The sequence below is a fragment of the Protopterus annectens genome, chromosome 7.part0 (assembly GCF_019279795.1).
Source record: "Protopterus annectens isolate FY-2018-M chromosome 7.part0, PAN1.0, whole genome shotgun sequence".
Taxonomy (NCBI): domain Eukaryota; kingdom Metazoa; phylum Chordata; order Ceratodontiformes; family Protopteridae; genus Protopterus; species Protopterus annectens.
Genome location: NC_056739.1, coordinates 1,088,544,949 through 1,088,557,082, shown reverse-complemented (window position 1 = coordinate 1,088,557,082; position 12,134 = coordinate 1,088,544,949). Strand labels below are relative to the sequence as shown.

The following is a 12,134-nucleotide window of genomic DNA, read 5'->3' as shown; positions in this document are numbered from 1 at the left end:
CTATCTGTATATAGCATTTGACAAAAAATTAGATTCAGAAAAGCAACATCATATCAAGCTACTGGAGCAATAGTAGTAGTTCCATTAATCACAACAAAATTCCAGGGTGCTAAATCACTAGTATCAAACAACATGTAGCCAAACTCTGCAGAATCTCATTAACCTAATAGCTGTACAGGTTACATACATAAAGCTTGGAAAGTAGCTACAGTTCTTTCCCTCAGCAAAGGAGGACCCACAGAAGCCTCTGATAACTATAGATCTAGTAGTTTCACTACCATTATCTGTAAAGATATGGAATGCATTACTGTTGAACTAGTTAATGACATATATGACCTCCAGACCCTTGACCCTAATCAATGTGGATTTGTTAAAAGTTGGTTATGAATACTGCAGGCATCATAAGCAATGTACTAGTTAACAAACCATGTTATAGTCTGAACTCATGTATAAAGGACAGAGCCTTGACTGTAGCTCAGATGACCATGGTGCATACTGGTATGTTAATTTCCTTGATGGAGGCCAAATGTCCTGCTGAGATGAAGCACCTTACAGAAGTGAGGGACCAAGCAGTGCTGACACCAGTTGTATGCCCCAGTGCTTAACTGATGTGTACACATGGTGGAGAATTAAAGAAAGTACCTCCCTGGCAGCAGTATGACAGTTACCCAAGTGCATCAATCTTCTTTCTGTCTCTGAACATGGTTGAAGATAGTCTGGTGGAGAAACTGGAGGTTTTGTAGATACAGCAGATGAGAAGAGGTCCTATGACAAGTCAGTTGTAAGCTGTGGTGAGCAAAAAAAGTAACCAAACAGAAAGAAAGAAAAGAAATGTTACTAGTGGCACTCTTCAGGGTACAGTCTCACTTCTCCGAAGTAAAATCAAACATACAAGGTCTATAGATAAAATCAAATTTGTGGGTGACAGCAAATGCAATGCCATTGTCAACTCCCTCTGTAATACCCATATTCTCTAGCAGGTTCTCTATATGGCCAACATGTGGTGTGAGATCTTAGACTTACCTTAAATGCTAAGAAGGGTAGCATAGTTACCTTCAGTAAGAACTCGATCCCTTACTCTCACTGTATCACTGACATTACTCTCAAAGCAAACACTGTCATTAAAGATCTCCCTAGCCACACTATGAGGTCTCTTTCAACCACAAGGTTTCGGTTGTGGTGAAAAGGTCCTTATACTTCACACATCTTATCTGCTTTGGTAAGTCTTTTAAATTCAGGAATGCTCTTGTCTGCTTCTGTTCCTTCCTTATCAGACCATCTGTTGAATACAGATTCCCCTTTGGAATGTACCTTCCTAAACACATTGTACAGCTTGGAAGGCCCCAAGTGTTCCCTAACTACGAAGACCACAAACTTAAGCCACTTAAGCTACCACAACAGACTAAAATTTATGCCCTCTACACAGTGTCTTACAAACTGTTTAGAGGCAATGCCACTTACCATTCCATGCTGTGACAGACCCCTTACATTTTGAACTACTTCACCTTCATAGAGCTAAGATTTTTACTGATACCTGATCCAAGGTCATAAACTTCCATTGCAAGTTGAACAGTACTTGCAGACAGGTTTCTTACCCAACGTATCTCACACCTCTGTGATAGACTCTTTTGTCTTCACATCAAGCATGGTACTCTTCAGAGTAAACCTCAATGATTGGATGGGTAACCATAAATTCATGCCTGGCATTAATGCCAGTGATATAATTCCAGGAGATCCTAACCTATCCTTAACATTACAATGGAGATGAGGCTAAGCTTTTCAGTGTCTCTGTAGCCCGTAGCTTGCTATGAACCTTTGAACCTAAGACAGGGCAGGCCAGTAAAAATCTTTGAAAACAGGTGCCATGCAGTCTCTGAAAGCTAAAGAATCAAACCTGTTGATGTAGAGCCATTATGAACTTGTTGAGATGAAACACATCTAAACATTAGTTTTCAAGTACTGTCACTTTCTTTGGAACCAGGAAGAATGCTGAATAATACCCATCAACTAAAAACATTGGGAGGCAAAAGACACCATCACTATGATCTCCTTGTGTAATACTTTTAATAAAGCAGGCTTTGTTTTGTAAGACAGGATTTCATTCCTCTTGGAATAGGTTGAAAAAGAGCTTTGATGGAAATTCTGTTTTGCAGCCTAACTGGAAGACCTATTTCAATCAATCATTTGAGATTTTTTTTCCATCTAGCATTGATACAGTGTGCCTCCAATTAGAGTCTGTGTAACAGGGAGAAAAGATATAAAAGGGGAGATAAGTGATAGTACAGCCAGAGCCATAACTGGGGTAGGGTGAAGGGGGTAGCTGCCTCAGGCAAAAGCTATTAGGGGATGTGGTCAACAGGTGCAAATGGATGAGTGCAGTACAAGCATTGATTTATGAAGCCATGAAAATATTGCAGCTTTATAAGTGAATTCAAGTGCTGCATTTGTGGTTACAGGAGAAGCACGTGTGTGTGTGTGTGTGTGTGTGTGTGTGTGTGTGTGTGTGTGTGTGTGTGTGTGTGTGTGTGTGTGTGTGTGTGTGTGTGTGTGTGTGTGTGTGTGCTGTGTGTGTGTGTGTGCGTATGAGATAGTAACTGTAGAAAGCTGTTTTTAACAGTTGTAACAGTTGTATCAAGCAGCTTGCTACAGGTAAACAGGTCTTTTTTTCTTGCTCCTTAAATAAGTTTGAGAAGGCATGAAGGGGACACCAGTGTGTCCCAGATGACCTAGCAACAGCTCTGACTGTAGTCAAATGAGTAATTTCACAAAATTATCATTATCAGTGGCTAAAAAACATTTTTGGAATTTTTATGATCATTAGACTGCAGCATGGAGTTACTAGAATCCCACTACAAGCAAGATGTAGGTCTCTGACACCAGCTCCTAAAGGGGCATAACAGATTTATGCCACTTTTTCTTTAAAAATAAATCTTTTTTGTCTTTTCCTGTAGAAGAAAATAAAAATAATGTAAAGACATGTAAACAACATTGCAGAGTCTATTTACTGTAATCTTTAACCTTATTTTCCATATCGTGTATAAAACAAGTCACTTTAAAAGCAAACAGGCCGCTGGCAAACATTTTGGCTTTATTGCTTTCAGGCTATGTGCTAGTCAAGCCTGTCTTTCCTCCATCCTAGAAGAAACTTTAAATTTCTTTAAAAAATACTCATCTGTGTGGTACTCAAATAAATATCCAAATTTTCATTATTTTATAATTAACAACTGAACAGGAGAACAAGAAAGGAAAACACAGACCCTTGTCAGCGGAACTGAACCAAGCACCCTCACCACATTCAATGCAGAAGTTACTGTCACTGGTCCTACAAGGATTCTTTGGACTGTTACGTACTAGGTCAGTGTTTCTCTTTCCCATTCCATTGTTAATGCAATACTATCTTACTAAATTATTTTATATTTACAATCATGTACTTTGGCATCTTGGACTAAGGAAATTAACAGCAACAATTTGAAATGTTGTGACTCACAAAAGCAAGTCACAAAATATGGAGACTGAATGGCCAAAAGAACAAACTTACATATACTAAGTCCAAGATGCAATTTCTTGGAATATTCCCTTTTCTCCAAGGTATGACGATTTTGGAGATAATATATACAAGTTTGAGGGTCTGGGGGGGCTTGCCACCCCAACTTCAGGCTGCAGGGGGACTTGCTCCTCCTGCAAAAAGAAGTTTTGAGGAGAAGAGCACTCTTCAAGATTCGCTCTTCTCCTGTGTTTTTGGTTTACCTTTTTTTCTGCATGTTGGCACACAGCATTTCAAGTGCTAACATTTCAGTAGTGAGCCCAATTAACTGTTACATCAGTCTGATAAATGAAAATAAATATAAGGACATTTTAATTACAAATGACCACTCTTCTGGAGTATAGTATCTATGTAGTAAATACTACAGACAGCTTACAAACTTAGTTATAATAATCCATGTATATATTTATATCCTTTTCTCCTCTATGTCAATCTCATCCAGTCAGGGTTTAAACAATTACTTACAATTACTTAAACAATTAAACCAAGTATAATATTTGTTAACATCTTCAAAAACTTTTAAGAATGGAAATGGGTTGTGAACACAATTTCTTTAGAGCTTTCAAGCTCTTATATAAGATGGAGGGTAGCCATGCTAATATTCATGAAGCACAGATGTTTTGAACTTTTAAAACAATTTTGCCTCCCTAGAAATGTCCGCAGTTCCACATTTCAAATATTGAGAGAATTCACTTTAACTAAAAAACGTAAGCTTTAAACTATTATTTTCATCTATCTGGTCACTGAGAATTTTTTCTTCAAAATCCTTGTCATTACAAATGACTGTTAGGAATGGCAGAAAGGCAGAACTCCACCTCCATCTGGAAGCACGTGGCACCAGTAAAGGCAATCCCGATTGGAAGGAGCCCAAAACAGTATATATTAAGTCCAAAAATGATGTATGTAAAATCCAAGTAACACAAACGGCCGAAACTAATGCATCTGAATACACACTGTTTTATTACAATTCCAGCAAAGCAAGATTGAGCTCTTTCATATCCAGAACAGCAAACTTTATCAGAATCTGTTTGACCACACATCCTGTCCCACTTATAAAGTTACAACCCATTTTTCATTGGCCCACATAAAATTAAAAATATTGAACATATATACATTTAACAAATGCAATACCGTATTGTAAATAATACCCTACACATGTAATACAATAAAAAATATAAAAATAAACTATGTATGTACATGTTAAACCAAAATATATATTATCCCCTCCTATTTTAATTCCAACCTATACATATACAATAACCCTGGGTAAACACAAGCATCAAGGCATAATTTCCATATTAATCCCTTAAATTCCAGCCTTGATTCCCAGTCTCCAACCCTATCCTGCAGTTTTACCATTTCTATAATCCAAAATTTAAAATTTTCCCTAGTGCATTTGACTATGTCAGTACAAAGCATTATTTTATTTTTTTTCATGTTATCTAATACATATGCTCATAGATTCTTTGCTTCAAGCTCCTTTCTGTCTTAACTAAATAAAATGTCCAGTAGGATGTGCTATAAGCAATATACACCACACCCTTTGTTGACCAATTATGATGTCCAAATGTCCATAATCTATACTGGGAAACAGGTAACCAAAGTTCTCTGGTATTGGCTATAATCGGGCACTGGGAACATCTACCACACTTGAATGTCCCCCCAAATTCATATCACATCATATCTAATTCATATCTTCATTTTGAGAGTAATCACCCATTCATACAAAAGAAAAATATAGTAAAAGGGCAGATGATATCAAATAAAGAAGATTTAATAGGATAATTAGAATTTATTGAGAACCTGTTCCTTAATAGGGGATATCCAGAGACTTTGGTCAAGACTATTAAAAATGAGGTACTTATGGGTTGGGGGAATAGATATCTACCCTTATTAAACATGCCACTAGTGGAAAATTCTGGTAATGGGAGAGTGAATGTAGGAAGTGGAAGGAATGTAGAAGGTAACAAAACACCTTATTTAGTGGTAACATACAACAATGATAGGGGAATAATTCAGAAACTCATAAATAAATACTGGGAATTTTTGGCAGTATGCCAAATAGGTTATAGGTATTTGAATTTAAAAGAAATCTTTGAAAAAGGGTGACCAAGTAAGTCGAAGACAGAAGGGGGGACTGGGGGGACATTCAAGTGTGGCAGATGTTCCCAGTGCCCTTTTATAGCCAATACCAGAGAACTTTGGTTACCTGTTTCCCAGTATAGATTATGGACATTTGAACATCATAATTGCTCAACAAAGGGTGTGGTGCATATTGCATATTGCACATCCTGCTGGGCATTTTAGATAGGTAAGACAGAACAGAGCTTGAAACAAAGAATCTACGAGCATATTTATGAGATAACATGAAAAAATAAACTAATGCTTTGTACCGATATGTGGTCAAATGTGCTAGGAATGATTTTAAATTTGGGATTATAGAAATGGTAAAACCACAGGATAGGGATGGGGACTGTGAATCAAGGCTGGAATGCTGCGGTGGTGGTGCTGCGGTAGCGTTGTTGTCTCACAGTTAGACGTTGTCCTGTTCGATTCTCAGCTAGAGCATCTTCTGTATGAAGACATGCGTGAATGGGCGTACCTTCATTGAAGGTTGTGCATCAGGGCCGGCAACTCGGCACGTAAACATTTACTGCTAATCATTAGCGGACCGGAGTTCCGCTGTGGCGACCCCTAACCAGGAAAAGCCGAAAGACACAACAATATGGCAATTACGCCTTGATGTTTGTGTTTACCCAGGGTGAAACAATCATATTTTCCTCACCCCAGCCCTAAAACTAAGGGCAATTTGTAATAGGTATGTAAGCTGGACAGAAGATTATTGTATATGTATAGGTAGGAATTAAAATATACATACATATTTATATAATTATATACATATTTTAGGACAAACTGTTATTTTATATAATTTTTAATGTAGTGCCTGTGTAGGGTATTATTTACAATATGGTATTGCATCTATTAAATGTATATATGTTCAATATTTTAAATTTTAAGTGGGCCAATGAAAAATGGGTTATGACTTTATAAGTGGGACAGGATGTGTGGTCAAAAAGATTCTGATGAAGTTTCCTGTTCTGGTTACGAAAGAGCTCAATCTTGGTTTGCTGGAATTGTAAGAAAGCTGTGTATTCAAAAGCATTAGTTTTGGTCGTTTTGTGTTACTTGGATTTTACATACATTATTCTTGGACTTAATATATACTGTTTTTGGCTCCTTCTCTTTGGGATTGCCTTTATTGGTGCCGCTTGCTTCTAGCTGCTTCTAGGTGGTGGTGTTGTTCTTGGTTTCTCAATTCCCCCAGTGTATTCCATTTTTTGGAGGAAAGGTAAAACTGCTTTTGCCCCTGACTATAAGGAAGCAGGGTTACTTATTTCAGCTGCTATTATAGCAAACTTCAGATAATCAAATTCCCCAGGGGGAACATTAAAGTACTTCAAAGAAGTGACATCATTGGGTTTCTTATTCAGACACTATTCTAGGCTAGACATTTACTGAGAAACTGAAATTGGATTGTAAGCAACATTCAAAATCTCCCATACCATTGAGATCATGTATGACCTTCATTCTCCTTCTGGTACATTTTATGCATCTCTGAATTTTTTTTCTTATCAGGGAACTGTTTTTTTTTCTCTTTAAATAAATACATTAAACACAGGAGCACTATACAATTATTATTATTTGATCTAAAAATACAACTAAACTGCATCTTTAATAAAATACAATTACGGTTTCTTAAATGATTCAAAAATTTAAAGCAATAGAAGGCTGCCTTATTTTGTCTAATTCTTGTAGGAAATGAAACCCTGTAACAATGTTAAAACTATACATTCTACCCAAGTTTACAAATAAATACAAATAAATCAATATAAACACTTTTATACATGCTTGCAAAATTTCAATCTCCCCCTCCCAACAATGTGCACGAGTGATACAAGGCTTGAAATGGTAATAAAACAGTTACTATGTGATGCAGTAGAGCAACAAGCGCTCAGGACTACACGGACAATCTGAAAAAAAATGAAATAAATAATAATTAATGAACAAGAAAGGGATTTTGACTTATATATGTATCAGTAAATTCAAGTGCAGAACCCATTCTGTCCTATAAATAGCTTCCTTATTTTAAAATTATTTCAAGTAAAGTATTATAAAAAAATAAAAATTAAGAATTAAATAGGTGCACTGATTCACAATTGAGGGAATTGTTTTTATTCCCAAATGGAACAAACAATATTAGAGTTACTACAGCCACAGCCAGAAGAACTTGTTACTCGGCTTTACTGGGAAGGCACAGCCAGATTCTGCTACAGTTTGCTGTGAGGGAAAGGTTAGTTTGCTTTTTATTGTTGTGTTTTGTATTACTTTATTGCCTTTTTCTTTTTTGTATACTGTAATTTGTTTTCTTTACATTGTGTTTTACTTGCATTCTGTTTTTAACTGCATACTAAAACTTGAAAAGATACCACAGCTCTGTCTGTTGTGAGTCAGACAGAATTTTTTTCACCCTCCCACCCGGTTACTGTTGTGTTCTTAAACACCACTGTCTTTCTAGTTGCCTGCCCCTTATGTTAATTTGACCATATATCTCATTTCCTATCTGCTTTTACTAGCTGGTGTGAGTAAGCACAAAATTATCATTTTGTGAATTCACTCCCCTTCAACTATTTAAATTTATTGGCCATCCTAATGTATTCCATAGTACCAGAATACAAAAGTGACCACTCCCTTTTAATCTATCTTGTTGTTTTAAAAATAGTGACTCTCCACTAAAACTTAACTTTTAGACAGGTAAAACTTAAGTTACCTACTTTCACATCTAACTCCTCTAGTGCACACTGCAGTGTTAAGGATAAACCATTTTTTCATCTTACATTTAAGCATCTATTGCAAGACCACCAGTTATTGTAGAGCCCACATTCTGCCTCTCAGTAGTCATCCTGGGATTACTGCTTCTGTTTTCTCCTGGTGAGAGAAGGAGTACAGTTACATTATTTCCTGGAGACTGCTGATCACCAGAACGCTTAATAACGACTTTATAGGTGACAACTTAGAATCTGAGCTTATATTCTGACCCTGGTGAGAGTTGAGCAGAGTGCATTGATTCCTGATTCTTTCTGGTTGAAGAGTGAGTGTCTGTGTTTAACATACCTGATTGGTCTGGTTGCTATTCGAGGCATCTATCAGAAAAAGGCTACAAGCTTGCAGACTCTTGCATTATCTAGGGCAAGACTGTGGATCACCAAACAGGCTGTGGCCTGCTTCTCTTCTTGGGATTGGTGCTAAAACTACCTAGTTTTAGCTAGAACTAGCCAGTTTTTTAGTCTCAGCACTAAAAACTGTTTCCTTGTGCTCAGCACTTGCTCAGAACTTGTTGTAAGCACTAAATAAACTACATTACTACAGCACTCAACTTTCCTCACTTGTCAAGAAGAAAACAGTTCTTAGTACTTAAACTAATAAGCACCTTTCCAGGCATGTCCATGGGTCATCTCACGGTGTTTTCTCCTGTCCATCTTATGAATCTGGACATCTTGGGGCAATGTAGCAATTGCCTCATGTACACTGACAGCCCTCTCCTCCTAACACCCAACACTACAACCTGTGAGAGATGCACTTATATAGCCAAACTGGAAGCCAAGCTCTCTCCTGCCAAGACTGGACTTAGACAGTCAAAAGGAGAAGATTAACACCTGCACCACACCACACTCAGCACATAGTCCTTCAAAACCCACAATACCAAAACCCACACATAGAAACACAAATCATCTGTCCAAGCAACAGAGACCTCCCAAGCTGAAACGCAGACAACCACCACCCCCAAACACTACCCAAATGACACATAGCCAACAAAATCAATGTGCCACTCAACCTTAGCTCATAAGGAAAAACAATGTACCCAACACACTAGTCATAGGTGACTCTTTAGTCAGGCACACTGATGTCCCACTCACCAGGCTAAACAAGGAGAAAGTTACTGTCAGCTGCCTATTGGGTGCCAGGATCCGCCACATAATGCACACTCTCAGGTCACTCCACAACAAGTACAATCACAATTCTGTCATTGTCCATGTTGGTGTGAATGACCTGAGATGTACCTCCCTAGACAACATGAAAAGAGACATGGAGGAGCTCTCAGATCTTGTAGCCCAGCCAGGTATGACCCTAGCCCTGAGTAGCATCCTGCCATTGCCCAGAATGATACTACAGTACAAGGACAAAATGATTGACTTCAGCAATTGGCTAAGCTTCTGGTGTCATTCTAAGGAGATCCAGTATCTGTCTGCCTATGATGACATGGTCGACAGACCATGATGTTTTGTAGAGATGGCCTGCATCTGTCACCCCTGGGATTCCGGATACTGGCTAAGGCTCTTGCCACCCCCCCTATAGTGCCTTTTTTAGGCAAGGTTCAAATGCTAAATTCACCACCATAACAGGTATAAGCAAGCAAACTCTAAGGGTAATGCTACTCAATGCTAGAAGTCTAAACCTCAAAATGCACTCACTCAAGGCACTCCTTAAAATGGAGAACATTGACATTTGTGCAGTGACAGACACCTGGTTTAAGGCTACAGAGAGCACTCCTGCATTACCAGGCTATAATTCATACCACACCTTTCCGCCACCTAACCTGGACCAAAACAATAAAGGCAGAGGCGTGTCCATATTCATTAAGGATATCCACACCTCCAGGATAGTTGGTCAACATAATGCATCCAAAATTATCCAAGTCCACCTAACACTGGGCAAGACTGCAATCCAGGTTGTAGCTTGTTACAGATCCCTCACCATGCCCCAGGACTCCCACTCTTCATTTCTTAAGATACTGGAAAATATTAAAGTACAACACAACACAATACCTTAATTATGGGTGATTTCAGCTACCCCACCTTCAACTGGGAAAACTACTCATGTACTGACTCATTCGCTCAACGTTTTCTGGAATTCATAAATTCCAATGCCTTGGATCAGCTTGTTCAGACCCCCACCGGGGGCAACAATATCCTGGACCTGGTCATTACCAATATGGGTAACTAGTGTTCCACGCCAGAGGTCAACTCCTTGCAGGTCAGATCCGACCACAAGTTAATCACCCTAGACATCCATATCCCACCCCCACCCTCCAATAAGGAAACCACAGTCAAAAACTACTCCAAAGCCAACATCATGCTTCTTAAGACAGAAGTGGCAAACTTCACGACACTCATGCAGACGAAAAATAGAGGTACGACTGCTGAATCTTACACAAATGCACTGTATAAGCACATACATAAGTGCATGGATCATACCATCCCCAACAGAACCAAGACACTATCCTCCAAAAAAAAGGAAGCCAATCTGGTGGTCCCCTGCCATAAACAAACTCTACAACAGAAGGAAGAAGCTGTTGAAAAAAAAGAGTAAAATCCCAAGATTGGAGGAACTCCCTGGTCAGCCTCAGCAAGAAGCTGAGATCCCTCATGAAATCCTCCAAAGCCAGTTATGAAAATAAAATCACCACTGATGATTCCAAAGACAACCACAAAGCATTCTACAGCTATGCCAATAATCTCAATTAAAACACTCAGATCTGCTCTGAGCTACAGCACAATGGCACTAAATATACAGAACCAACCGATATTGCCAACGTCTTGGCAGATAGGTCCAGTGCTAACTTTACCTCCCTCTCATCCTACAAAGGGCCCATCTTAATACCAGAAGAATGCAAAGCCCCTGTAATCACAGATTAACAAGTAAAGACCACACTCTCCAAAGCCAAGAACACAGCATCCATGGGACCAGACAACATCCCAGGCTGCATACTGCATGAACTACAGAACGAACTGGCACCCCACCTAAGTACCATGTTCAATCATAGCCTCACCTCAGGTTATGTGCCTACTGAATGGTACACAGCGACAGTTATCCCACTCCACAAAGGGGGTGCCACCATGGACCCTGGAAACTACTGCCCCATTAGCCTGACGAGCCTGGTCTGCAAAGCCATGCAACGTATCATCTTGGAGCTTATAAACAAAGACATAGGTAACCTCCAAACCCTAGGCCCCACTCAGTTTGGGTTTGTAAAAGGTAGATCATGTCTACTAAACCTGATTAACATCTTTGAAGCAGTCACTAGAGCCATAGATGAGAGCAAGGTAGTGCACACAGCCTATCTTGACCTCGCCAAGGCTTTCAATACCATCCCCCAGTCTGGAATTATAGATAAACTCACTAAACTGGGCATAAATCCCTATGTCACAAGATGGGTGGTCAACTGGCTCATTGACAGAACTCACACAGTAAAAGTAGCCTACTCCAAGTCCGACTTCAGACCTGTGATGAGTGGAGTACCACAGGGTTTGGTCCTGAGCCCTCTCCTGTTCGGCATCTACTTCTGTGAAGTGCAGGCCAACACAGAAGGTCTTTGGCTAACAAAGTTTGCAGATGGCTGCAAACTGGGAGCCATAACAGAATCACCTAATGATGTAGACATTCTACAAAAGAGCCTCATAGAGACAGATGATTGATGTCAAAGTCATGGCCTCAAGCTGAATGCCAAGAAGTGCATTATCATCCCCTTTGG

General features: G+C 39.1%; 1 protein-coding gene across 1 annotated transcript in view; it reads left to right on the top strand.

The window, feature by feature from the left end:
* ITGA11 (integrin subunit alpha 11) overlaps positions 1–12,134 on the top strand; it is a 1,670,941-nt gene that overhangs the window by 1,444,004 nt on the left and 214,803 nt on the right. The window lies entirely within an intron of this gene.